This window comes from Heterodontus francisci, chromosome 8 (genome assembly GCF_036365525.1).
Source record: "Heterodontus francisci isolate sHetFra1 chromosome 8, sHetFra1.hap1, whole genome shotgun sequence".
In the NCBI taxonomy this organism is placed as follows: Eukaryota; Metazoa; Chordata; class Chondrichthyes; order Heterodontiformes; family Heterodontidae; genus Heterodontus; species Heterodontus francisci.
The window spans coordinates 126,441,353-126,456,928 of NC_090378.1; positions in this window are offsets into that span (position 1 = coordinate 126,441,353).

The following is a 15,576-nucleotide window of genomic DNA, read 5'->3' on the forward strand; positions in this document are numbered from 1 at the left end:
TACTATCTCACCACTCCCCTACACGATCTCACCACTCCCGTGCACCGTCTCACCACTCCCCTGCATTGTCTCACCGTTCTCCTGCACTGACTCACCACTCCCCTGCACCGTCTCACCACTCCCCTGCAGGGTCTCACCACTCCCCTGCACTGTCTCACCACTCTCCTGCACAGTCTCACCACTCCCCTGCACTGTCTCACCACTCTCCTGTACTGTCTCACCTCTCTCCTGCACTGTCTCACCACTCCCCTGCACTGCCTCAACACTCTCCTGCACTGTCTCACCACTCCCCTGCACTGCCTCAACACTCTCCTGCACTGTCTCACCTCTCTCCTGCACTGTTTCACCGCACCCTTGCACTGTCTCACCACTCTCCTGCACTGACTCACCACTCCCCTGCACGGTCTCACCACTCTCGTGCATCATCTCACCACTCTCCGGCAGTATCTCACCACTCCCCTACACGATCTCACCACTCCCCTGCAGGGTCTCACCACTCCCCTGCACCATCTCACCACTCTCCTGCACAGTCTCACCACTCCCCTGCACTGTCTCACCACTCTCCTGTACTGTCTCACCTCTCTCCTGCACTGTTTCACCGCTCTCCTGCACCGTCTCACCGCTCCCCTGCACTGTCTCACCGTTCTCCTGCACTGTTTCACCGCTCTCCTGCCCTGTCTCACCGCTCCCCTGCAACGTCTCACCGCACCAGTGCACTGTCTCACCTGTCCCCTGCTCTGTCTCACCTCTCTCCTGCACTGTTTCACCGCTCTCCTGCACCGTCTCACCGCTCCCCTGCACTGTCTCACCGTTCTCCTGCACTGTTTCACCACTCCCCTGCACTGTCTCTCCACTCCCCAGCACTGTCACACCACTCTCCGGCACTGTCTCACCGCTCCACTGCAATGTCTCACCGCTCCCCTGCACCGTCTCACCGCTCCCCTGCACTGTCTCACCACTCCCCTGCACTGTCTCACCATACCCTTGCACTGTCTCACCACTCCCCTGCACTTTTCACCACACCCTTGCACTGTCTCACCACTCCCCTGCACTGTTTCACCACACCCTTGCACTGTCTCACCAGTCCCCTGCACTGTCTCACCACTCTCCGGCAATGTCTCACCACTCTCCTGCACTGTCTCACCACTCTCCGGCACTGTCTCACCACTCTCCTGCACTGTCTCACCACTCTCCTGCACCGTCTCACCACTCTCCGGCACTGTCTCACCACTCTCCTGCATTGTCTCACCACTCTCCGGCACTGTCTCACCACTCCCCTGCACCGTCTCACCACTCTCCTGCACTTTCTCACTGCGACCCCGCACCGTGTCACCACTCCCCTGCACTTTCTCACTGCTCTCCTGCACTGTCTCACCACTCCCCTGCACCGTCTCACCACTCCCCTGCACTTTCTCACTGCTCTCCTGCAATGTCTCACCATTCCCCTGCACCGTCTCACCACTCCCCTGCACTCTCTCACCACTCCCCTGCACCATCGCACCACTCTCCTGCACTGTCTCACTGCTCTCCTGCACTGTCTCACCACTCTCCTGCACATTCTCACCACTCTCCTGCACTGTCTCACTGCTCTCCTGCACTGTCACACCACTCACCTGCACAGTCTCACCACTCTCCTGCACTTTCTCACCTCTCTCCTGCACTTTCTCACCACTCCCTTGCACTGTCTCACCACTATCCTGCACTTTCTCACTGCTCTCCTGCACTGTCTCACCACACTCCTGCACCGTCTCACCGCTCACATGCAATGTCTCACCATTCCCCTGGACTGTCTCACCACTCTCCTGCGCTCTCTCACCACTCCCCTGCACCATCGCACCACTCCCCTGCACTGTCTCACTGCTCTCTTACACTGTCTCACCACTCCCTTGCACTGTCTCACCACTCTCCTGCACTGTCTCACCTCTCCCCTGCACTGTCTCACCCCTCTCCTGCAATGAATCACCACTCCCCTGCTCTGTCTCACCCCTCTCCTGCAATGAATCACCACTCCCCTGCACTGTCTCACCACTCCCCTGCACTGTCTCACCGCTCCCCAGCACTGTGTCACCACTCTCCAACACTGTCTCACAACTCCACTACACGGTCTCACCACTCTCCAGCACTGTCTCACAACACCACTACACGGTCTCACCACTCTGCTGCACTGTCTCACCATTCCCTTGCACTGTCTCACCATTCCCCTGCACTGTCTCACCACTCCCCTGCCCTGTCCCACTGCTCTGCTGCACTGTCTCACCACTCCCCTGCACTGTCTCACCACTCCCCTGCACTGTCTCACCGCTCTTTTGCACTGTCTTACCACTCCCTTGCACTGTCCCACCGCTCTCCTGCACTGTCTCACCGCTCTCCTGCAATGACTCACCACTCCCCTGCACTGTTTCACCGCTCTCTGGCACAGTCGCACCACTCCCCTGCACTGTCTCACCACTCGCTGCACTGTCTCACCGCTCTCTGGCACTGTTTCACCACTCCCCTGCACTGTCTCACCACTCCCCTGCATTGTCTCATCTCTCTCCAGTTCTGTCTCACCACTCGCTGCACTCTCTCACCACTTATCACACTTACAGGGCTTTGTGTGGGCACTGGTTACACACTGATCACACTTACATGGCAATGTTTCGGCACTGGTTACAGACTGATCACATTTACATGGCACTGTGTGGGCACTGGTTACACACTGATCACACTTACATGGAAATGTTTCGGCACTGGTTACAGACTGAATACAATCACATGGCACCTAGTGGGCACTGGTTACAGATTGATCTCACTAACATGGCACTGTGTGGGCACTGGTTACAGAATGATCACACTAACATGGCACTGTGTGGGCACTGGTTACAGACTGATCACACTTACAGGGCACTGAGTGGGCACTGGTTACGCACTGATCTCACTTATATGACACTGAGTGGGCACTGGTTAAACACTGATCTTAATTATATGGCACTGAGTGGGCACTGGTTATACACTGATCGCAGTTACATAGCCATGAGTGGGCACTGGTTACACACTGATCACACTTACATGGCACAGAGTGGGGACTGGTTACAGAATGATCACAATTACATGGCATTGTGTGGGCACTGGTTCACACAATGATCTCACTTACATGGCACTGAGTGGGCCCTGGTTACAGACTGATCACACTTACATGGCACTGAGTGGGCCCTGGTTACAGACTGATCACACTTACATGGCAATGTGCTGGCACTGGTTACAGATTGATCTCACTTACATGGCCCTGAGTGGGCACTAGTTACAGACTGATCACACTTACATGGCACTGAGTGGGCCCTGGTTACAGACTGATCACACTTACATGGCACTGAGTGGGCACTGGTTACACACTGATCTCACTTACATGGCCCTGAGTGGGCACTGGTTACAGACTGATCACACTTAAATGGCACTTCGTGGGCACTGATTACAGTCTGATCACAATTACATGGCACTGAGTTGGCACTGGTTACAGTCTGATCACACTTACATGGCACTGTGTTGGCTCTGGTTACAGACTGATCACACTTACATGGCCCTGAGTGGGCACTGGTTACAGACTGATCACAATTACATGGCACTGAGTTGGCACTGGTTACAGACTGATCACACTTACATGGCACTTCTTGGGCACTGATTACAGACTGATCACACTTACATGGCACTTCTTGGGCACTGATTACAGCCTGATCACTCTTACTTGGCACTGAGTTGGCACTGGTTACAGTCTGATCATACTTACATGGCACTGTGTGGGCACTGGATACAGATTGATCACACTTACATGGTGCTCTGTGGACAATGGTTACAGACTGATCATACTTACATGGCACTGTGTGGGCACTGGATACAGACTGATCACACTTAAAGGGCATTGAGTGGGCACTGGTTACACACTGATCTTATTTATATGGCACTGTGTGGGCACTGGTTATACACTGATCGCAGTTACATAGCCATGAGTGGGCACTGGTTACACACTGATCACACTTACATGGCACAGAGTGGGGACTGGTTACACACTGATCTCAATTACATGGCATTGTGTGGGCACTGGTTACACACTGAACTCACTTACATGGCACGGAGTGGGCACTGGTTACTCACTGATCACACTTACATGGCACTGTGTTGGCACTGGTTACAGATTGATCACACTTACATGGCATTGTGTGGGGAATGTTTACAGACTGATCACACTTACATGGCATTGTGTGGGGAATGTTTACAGACTGATCACACTTCCATGGCACTGAGTGGGCACTGTTTAGACAATGATCACACTTACATAGCACTGTGTTGGCACTGGTTACAGATTGATCACACTTACATGGCATTGTGTGGGGAATGTTTACAGACTGATCACACTTCCATGGCACTGAGTGGGCACTGTTTAGACAATGATCACACTTACATGGCACTGAGTTGGCACTGGTTACAGATTGATCACACTTACATGGCCCTGATTGGTCACTGGTTACAGACTGATCACAATTACATGGCCCTTTTTGGGCACTGGTTACAGACTGATCACACTGACATGGCACTGCGTGTGCACTGGTTACACACTGATCACACTTACATGGCGCTCTGTGGACACTGGTTAAGGACTAATCACACTTACATGGCACTGAGTGGGCACTGGTTACAGACTGATGACACTTACATGGAGCTCTGTGGACACTGGATACAGACTGATCACACTGACATGGCACTCTGTGGACTCTGGTTAACGACTGATCACACTTACATGGCACTGAGTGGGCACTGGTTACAGACTGATGACACTTACATGGAGCTCTGTGGACACTGGATACAGACTGATGACACTGACATGGCACTCTGTGGACTCTGGTTAACGACTGATCACAATTACATGGCACTTATTGGGCACTTGTTACAGACTGATCACAATTACATGGCACTGTGTGAGGACTGATTGCACACTGATCACACTTACATTGCACTTTGTGGGCACTGGTTACAGACTGATCACAATTACATGGCACTTCATGGGCACTGGTTACAGACTGATCACAATTACTTGGCACTGTGTGGGCACTGGTGACAGACTGATCACAATTACATGGCACTTCGTGGGCACTGGTTACAGACTGATCACAATTACATGGCACTTCGTGGGCACTGGTTACAGACTGATCACAATAACATGGCACTGTGTGTGCAATGGTTACAGACTGATCATACGTACATGGCACTGTGTGGGCACTGTATATAGAGTGATCACACTTACATGGCAGTGTGTGGGCACGAATTACACACTGATCACACTTACATGGCACTTCGTGGGCACTGATTACAGACTGATCACTCTTACATGGCACTGAGTTGGCACTGGTTACAGTCTGATCAGCCTTCAATGGCCTTGAATGGGCACTGGTTACAGACTGATCACACTTACATGGCACTTCGTGGGCACTGATTACAGACTGATCACTCTTACATGGCACTGAGTTGGCACTGGTTACAGTCTGATCACACTTACATGGCACGGTGTGGGCTCTGGTTGACTGATCACACTTACATGGCCCTGAGTGGGCACAGCGTACTGACTGATCACACTTACATGGCAATGAGTTGGCACTGGTTACAGTCTGATCTCACTTACATGGCACTGAGTGGGCCCTGGTTACAGACTGATCACACTTACATGGCACTGAGTGGGCCCTGGTTACAGACTGATCACACTTACATGGCAATGTGCTGGCACTGGTTACAGATTGATCTCACTTACATGGCCCTGAGTGGGCACTAGTTACAGACTGATCACACTTACATGGCACTGAGTGGGCCCTGGTTACAGACTGATCACACTTACATGGCACTGAGTGGGCACTGGTTACACACTGATCTCACTTACATGGCCCTGAGTGGGCACTGGTTACAGACTGATCACACTTAAATGGCACTTCGTGGGCACTGATTACAGTCTGATCACAATTACATGGCACTGAGTTGGCACTGGTTACAGTCTGATCACACTTACATGGCACTGTGTTGGCTCTGGTTACAGACTGATCACACTTACATGGCCCTGAGTGGGCACTGGTTACAGACTGATCACAATTACATGGCACTGAGTTGGCACTGGTTACAGACTGATCACACTTACATGGCACTTCTTGGGCACTGATTACAGACTGATCACACTTACATGGCACTTCTTGGGCACTGATTACAGCCTGATCACTCTTACTTGGCACTGAGTTGGCACTGGTTACAGTCTGATCATACTTACATGGCACTGTGTGGGCACTGGATACAGATTGATCACACTTACATGGTGCTCTGTGGACAATGGTTACAGACTGATCATACTTACATGGCACTGTGTGGGCACTGGATACAGACTGATCACACTTAAAGGGCATTGAGTGGGCACTGGTTACACACTGATCTTATTTATATGGCACTGTGTGGGCACTGGTTATACACTGATCGCAGTTACATAGCCATGAGTGGGCACTGGTTACACACTGATCACACTTACATGGCACAGAGTGGGGACTGGTTACACACTGATCTCAATTACATGGCATTGTGTGGGCACTGGTTACACACTGAACTCACTTACATGGCACGGAGTGGGCACTGGTTACTCACTGATCACACTTACATGGCACTGTGTTGGCACTGGTTACAGATTGATCACACTTACATGGCATTGTGTGGGGAATGTTTACAGACTGATCACACTTACATGGCATTGTGTGGGGAATGTTTACAGACTGATCACACTTCCATGGCACTGAGTGGGCACTGTTTAGACAATGATCACACTTACATAGCACTGTGTTGGCACTGGTTACAGATTGATCACACTTACATGGCATTGTGTGGGGAATGTTTACAGACTGATCACACTTCCATGGCACTGAGTGGGCACTGTTTAGACAATGATCACACTTACATGGCACTGAGTTGGCACTGGTTACAGATTGATCACACTTACATGGCCCTGATTGGTCACTGGTTACAGACTGATCACAATTACATGGCCCTTTTTGGGCACTGGTTACAGACTGATCACACTGACATGGCACTGCGTGTGCACTGGTTACACACTGATCACACTTACATGGCGCTCTGTGGACACTGGTTAAGGACTAATCACACTTACATGGCACTGAGTGGGCACTGGTTACAGACTGATGACACTTACATGGAGCTCTGTGGACACTGGATACAGACTGATCACACTGACATGGCACTCTGTGGACTCTGGTTAACGACTGATCACACTTACATGGCACTGAGTGGGCACTGGTTACAGACTGATGACACTTACATGGAGCTCTGTGGACACTGGATACAGACTGATGACACTGACATGGCACTCTGTGGACTCTGGTTAACGACTGATCACAATTACATGGCACTTATTGGGCACTTGTTACAGACTGATCACAATTACATGGCACTGTGTGAGGACTGATTGCACACTGATCACACTTACATTGCACTTTGTGGGCACTGGTTACAGACTGATCACAATTACATGGCACTTCATGGGCACTGGTTACAGACTGATCACAATTACTTGGCACTGTGTGGGCACTGGTGACAGACTGATCACAATTACATGGCACTTCGTGGGCACTGGTTACAGACTGATCACAATTACATGGCACTTCGTGGGCACTGGTTACAGACTGATCACAATAACATGGCACTGTGTGTGCAATGGTTACAGACTGATCATACGTACATGGCACTGTGTGGGCACTGTATATAGAGTGATCACACTTACATGGCAGTGTGTGGGCACGAATTACACACTGATCACACTTACATGGCACTTCGTGGGCACTGATTACAGACTGATCACTCTTACATGGCACTGAGTTGGCACTGGTTACAGTCTGATCAGCCTTCAATGGCCTTGAATGGGCACTGGTTACAGACTGATCACACTTACATGGCACTTCTTGGGCACTGATTACAGCCTGATCACTCTTACTTGGCACTGAGTTGGCACTGGTTACAGTCTGATCATACTTACATGGCACTGTGTGGGCACTGGATACAGATTGATCACACTTACATGGTGCTCTGTGGACAATGGTTACAGACTGATCATACTTACATGGCACTGTGTGGGCACTGGATACAGACTGATCACACTTAAAGGGCATTGAGTGGGCACTGGTTACACACTGATCTTATTTATATGGCACTGTGTGGGCACTGGTTATACACTGATCGCAGTTACATAGCCATGAGTGGGCACTGGTTACACACTGATCACACTTACATGGCACAGAGTGGGGACTGGTTACACACTGATCTCAATTACATGGCATTGTGTGGGCACTGGTTACACACTGAACTCACTTACATGGCACGGAGTGGGCACTGGTTACTCACTGATCACACTTACATGGCACTGTGTTGGCACTGGTTACAGATTGATCACACTTACATGGCATTGTGTGGGGAATGTTTACAGACTGATCACACTTACATGGCATTGTGTGGGGAATGTTTACAGACTGATCACACTTCCATGGCACTGAGTGGGCACTGTTTAGACAATGATCACACTTACATAGCACTGTGTTGGCACTGGTTACAGATTGATCACACTTACATGGCATTGTGTGGGGAATGTTTACAGACTGATCACACTTCCATGGCACTGAGTGGGCACTGTTTAGACAATGATCACACTTACATGGCACTGAGTTGGCACTGGTTACAGATTGATCACACTTACATGGCCCTGATTGGTCACTGGTTACAGACTGATCACAATTACATGGCCCTTTTTGGGCACTGGTTACAGACTGATCACACTGACATGGCACTGCGTGTGCACTGGTTACACACTGATCACACTTACATGGCGCTCTGTGGACACTGGTTAAGGACTAATCACACTTACATGGCACTGAGTGGGCACTGGTTACAGACTGATGACACTTACATGGAGCTCTGTGGACACTGGATACAGACTGATCACACTGACATGGCACTCTGTGGACTCTGGTTAACGACTGATCACACTTACATGGCACTGAGTGGGCACTGGTTACAGACTGATGACACTTACATGGAGCTCTGTGGACACTGGATACAGACTGATGACACTGACATGGCACTCTGTGGACTCTGGTTAACGACTGATCACAATTACATGGCACTTATTGGGCACTTGTTACAGACTGATCACAATTACATGGCACTGTGTGAGGACTGATTGCACACTGATCACACTTACATTGCACTTTGTGGGCACTGGTTACAGACTGATCACAATTACATGGCACTTCATGGGCACTGGTTACAGACTGATCACAATTACTTGGCACTGTGTGGGCACTGGTGACAGACTGATCACAATTACATGGCACTTCGTGGGCACTGGTTACAGACTGATCACAATTACATGGCACTTCGTGGGCACTGGTTACAGACTGATCACAATAACATGGCACTGTGTGTGCAATGGTTACAGACTGATCATACGTACATGGCACTGTGTGGGCACTGTATATAGAGTGATCACACTTACATGGCAGTGTGTGGGCACGAATTACACACTGATCACACTTACATGGCACTTCGTGGGCACTGATTACAGACTGATCACTCTTACATGGCACTGAGTTGGCACTGGTTACAGTCTGATCAGCCTTCAATGGCCTTGAATGGGCACTGGTTACAGACTGATCACACTTACATGGCACTTCGTGGGCACTGATTACAGACTGATCACTCTTACATGGCACTGAGTTGGCACTGGTTACAGTCTGATCACACTTACATGGCACGGTGTGGGCTCTGGTTGACTGATCACACTTACATGGCCCTGAGTGGGCACAGCGTACCGACTGATCACACTTACATGGCAATGAGTTGGCACTGGTTACAGTCTGATCACACATACATGACACTGAGTGGGCACTGGTTACAGACTGATCATACTTGCATGGCGCTCTGTGGACACTGGTTACAGTCTGATCACTCTTACATGGCATTGTGTGGGCACTGGATACAGATTGATCACACTTGCATGGCATTGTGTGGGGAATGTTTACAGACTGATCACACTTCCATGGCACTGTGTTGGCACTGGTTACAGATTGATCACACCTACATGACCCTGACTGGTCACTGGTTACACACTGAACTCACTTACATGGCATTGTGTGGGCACTGGTTAACACACTGATCTCACTTATATGGCACTGAGTGGGCACTGGTTATACACTGAACTCACTTACATGGCACTGAGTGGGCACTGGTTACACACTGATCACACTTACATGGCACTGTGTTGGCACTGGTTACAGATTGATCACACTTACATGGCCCTGAGTGGGCACTGGTTACACACTGAACTCACTTACATGGCACTGAGTGGGCTTTGGTTACAGACTGACCACACTTACATGGCATTGTGTGGGGAATGTTTACAGACTGATCACACTTCCATGGCACTGAGTGGGCACTGTTTAGACAATGATCACACTTACATGGCACTGTGTTGGCACTGGTTACAGATTGATCACACTTACATGGCCCTGATTGGTCACTGGTTACAGACTGATCACAATTACATGGCCCTTTTTGGGCACTGGTTACAGACTGATCACACTGACATGGCACTGTGTGTGAACTGGTGACACACTGATCACACTTACATGGCAATATGTGGCCACTGGTTGCAGACTGATCACACTTAAATGGCACTGTGTGGCCACTGGTAACACACTTATCACTCTTACATAGCACTGTGTGGGCACTTGTGACACACTGAATACACGAACGTGGCACTGAGTAAAGACTGATCACACTTACATGGCACTTCGTGGGCACTGGTTGCAGACTGATCACACTTACATAGCGCTGAGTGAAGACTGGTTACAGTCTGATCACACTTACATGGCACTGAGTAGGCACTGGTTACAACTGATCACACTTACATGACACTGTTGGGGCACAGGTTACAGATTGATCATACTTTCATGACATTGAATCGGCACTGGTTCCAGACTGATCACACTTACATGGCACTGAGTGGGCACTGGTTACAGACTGATCACACTGACATGGCACTGTGTGGGCAAGGGTTACAGACTGATCACAATTACATGGCACTGAGTGGCCACTGGTTACAGACTGATCACACTTCCATGGCAATGTGTGGGCACTGGTTACAGACTGATCACACCTACATGGCACTGTGTGGGCACTGGTTACAGACTGATCACCCTTACATGGCACTGTGTGGGCTCTGGTTGAATGATCACACTTACATGGCCCTGAGTGGGCACAGCGTACTGACTGATCACACTTACATGGCAATGAGTGGGCACTGGTTACAGTCTGATCACACTTACATGACACTGAGTGGGCACTGGTTACAGTCTGATCACACTTACATGACACTGAGTGGGCACTGGTTACAGACTGATCATACTTGCAAGGCTCTCTGTGGACACTGGTTACAGTCTGATCACTCTTACATGGCACTGTGTGGGCACTGGATACAGACTGATCACACTTCCAAGGCACTGAGTGGGCACTGGTTACAGACTGATCACACTTACATGGCACTGTGTTGACACTGGTTACAGATTGATCACACTTACATGGCCCTGAGTGGGCACTGGTTACAGACTGTTCACACTTACATGGTCCTTTTTGGGCACTCGTTACAGACTGATCACACTGACATGGCACTGTGTGAGCACTGGTTATGGACTGATCACACTTAAATGGCACTGTATGGCCAGTGGATACACACTGATCACACTTAAATAGCACTGTGTTTCCACTGGTAACACACTTATCACACTTACATAGCACTGTGTGGGCACTTGTGACACACTGAATACACGTACGTGGCACTGAGCAAAGACTGATCACTCTTACATGGCACTGAGTTGGCACTGGTTACAGTCTGATCACATTTACATGGCACTGAGTGGGCACTGGTTACAAATCGATCACACTTACATGACACTGTGTGTGCACTGGTTTCAGACTGATCACACTTACATAGTGCCGAGTGAAGACTGGTTACAGTCTGATCAAACTTACATGGCACTGAGTCGGCAATGGTGTCAGAGTGATCACACTATCATGGCACTTTGTGGCCACTGCTTACAGACAGATCATTCTTACATGGCGCTCTGTGGGCACTGGTTACAGACTGATCACACTTAAAGGGCATTGAGTGGGCACTGGTTACACACTGATCTTATTTATATGGCACTGTGTGGGCACTGGTTATACACTGATCGCAGTTACATAGCCATGAGTGGGCACTGGTTACACACTGATCACACTTACATGGCACAGAGTGGGGACTGGTTACACACTGATCTCAATTACATGGCATTGTGTGGGCACTGGTTAACACACTGATCTCACTTATATGGCACTGAGTGGGCACTGGTTATACACTGAACTCACTTACATGGCACTGAGTGGGCACTGGTTACACACTGATCACACTTACATGGCACTGTGTTGGCACTGGTTACAGATTGATCACACTTACATGGCCCTGAGTGGGCACTGGTTACACACTGAACTCACTTACATGGCACTGAGTGGGCTTTGGTTACAGACTGACCACACTTACATGGCATTGTGTGGGGAATGTTTACAGACTGATCACACTTCCATGGCACTGAGTGGGCACTGTTTAGACAATGATCACACTTACATGGCACTGTGTTGGCACTGGTTACAGATTGATCACACTTACATGGCCCTGATTGGTCACTGGTTACAGACTGATCACAATTACATGGCCCTTTTTGGGCACTGGTTACAGACTGATCACACTGACATGGCACTGTGTGTGAACTGGTGACACACTGATCACACTTACATGGCAATATGTGGCCACTGGTTGCAGACTGATCACACTTAAATGGCACTGTGTGGCCACTGGTAACACACTTATCACTCTTACATAGCACTGTGTGGGCACTTGTGACACACTGAATACACGAACGTGGCACTGAGTAAAGACTGATCACACTTACATGGCACTTCGTGGGCACTGGTTGCAGACTGATCACACTGACATGGCACTGTGTGGGCACGGGTTACAGACTGATCACAATTACATGGCACTTCGTGGCCACTGGTTACAGAATGATCACACTTCCATGGCAATGTGTGGCACTGGTTACAGACTGATCACACCTACATGGCACTGTGTGGGCACTGGTTACAGACTGATCACACTGACATGGAACTGTGTGGGCACTGGTTACAGACTGATCACGCTTACATGGCACTGTGTGGGCTTTGGTTACAGACTGATCACACTTACATGGCACTATAAGGCCACTAGTTGCACACTTATCACTCTTACATAGCACTGTGTGGGCACTTGTGACACACTGAACACACGAACGTGGCACTGAGTAAAGACTGATCACACTTACATGGCACTTCGTGGGCACTGGTTGCAGACTGATCACACTTACATAGCGCTGAGTGAAGACTGGTTACAGTCTGATCACACTTACATGGCACTGAGTAGGCACTGGTTACAACTGATCACACTTACATGACACTGTTGGGGCACAGGTTACAGATTGATCATACTTTCATGGCACTTTGTGGCGCTGGTTACAGATTGATCACACTTACATGACATTGAATCGGCACTGGTTCCAGACTGATCACACTTACATGGCACTGAGTGGGCACTGGTTACAGACTGATCACACTGACATGGCACTGTGTGGGCACGGGTTACAGACTGATCACAATTACATGGCACTGAGTGGCCACTGGTTACAGACTGATCACACTTCCATGGCAATGTGTGGGCACTGGTTACAGACTGATCACACCTACATGGCACTGTGTGGGCACTGGTTACAGACTGATCACACTGACATGGAACTGTGTGGGCACTGGTTACAGACTGATCACGCTTACATGGCACTGTGTGGGCACTGGTTACAGACTGATCACACTTACAAGGCCGTGAGTGGGCACTGGTTACAGACTGATCACACTTACATGGCACTGAGCGGGCACTGGTTATAGACCCATCACTCCTACATGGCACTGTGCGTGCACTGGTTACAGACTGATCACACTTACATGGCAGTGTGTGGGCACGAATTACACACTGATCACAATTTCATGGCACTGAGTGGGCACTGGTTACAGACTGATCACACTTACATGGCACTTCGTGGGCACTGATTACAGACTGATCACTCTTACATGGCACTGAGTTGGCACTGGTTACAGTCTGATCAGCCTTCCATGACCCTGAGTGGGCACTGGTTACAGACTGATCACTCTTACATGGCACTGAGTTGGCACTGGTTACAGTCTGATCACACTGACATGGCACGGTGTGGGCTCTGGTTGACTGATCACACTTACATGGCCCTGAGTGGGCACAGCGTACCGACTGATCACACTTACATGGCAATGAGTTGGCACTGGTTACAGTCTGATCACACTTACATGACACTGAGTGGGCACTGGTTACAGACTGATCATACTTGCATGGCGCTCTGTGGACACTGGTTACAGTCTGATCACTCTTACATGACACTGTGTGGGCACTGGATACAGACTGATCACACTTACATGGCGCTCTGTGGACACTGGTTGAAGACTGATCACACTTCCAAGGCACTGAGTGGGCACTGGTTACACACTGATCACACTTACATGGCACTGTGTTGGCACTGGTTACAGATTGATCACACTTACATGGCCCTGAGTGGGCACTGGTTACAGACTGATCACACTTACATGGCACTGTGTTGGCACTGGTTACAGATTGATCACACTTACATGGCATTGTGTGGGGAATGTTTACAGACTGATCACACTTCCATGGCACTGTGTGAGCACTGGTTATAGACTGATCACACTTAAATGGCACTGTATGGCCAGTGGATACACACTGATCACACTTAAATGGCACTGTGTTTCCACTGGTAACACACTTATCACACTTACATAGCACTGTGTGGGCACTTGTGACACACTGAATACACGTATGTGGCACTGAGCAAAGACTGATCACACTTACATGGCACTTCGTGGGCACTGGTTACAGATAGATCACTCTTACATGGCACTGAGTTGGCACTGGTTACAGTCTGATCACATTTACATGGCACTGAGTGGGCACTGGTTACAAACTGATCACACTTACATGACACTGTGTGTGCACTGGTTTCAGACTGATCACACTTACATAGTGCCGAGTGAAGACTGGTTACAGTCTGATCAAACTTACATGGCACTGAGTCGGCAATGGTGTCAGAGTGATCACACTATCATGGCACTTTGTGGCCACTGCTTACAGACAGATCATTCTTACATGGCGCTCTGTGGGCACTGGTTACAGACTGATCACACTTAAAGGGCATTGAGTGGGCACTGGTTACACACTGATCTTATTTATATGGCACTGTGTGGGCACTGGTTATACACTGATCGCAGTTACATAGCCATGAGTGGGCACTGGTTACACACTGATCACACTTACATGGCACAGAGTGGGGACTGGTTACACACTGATCTCAA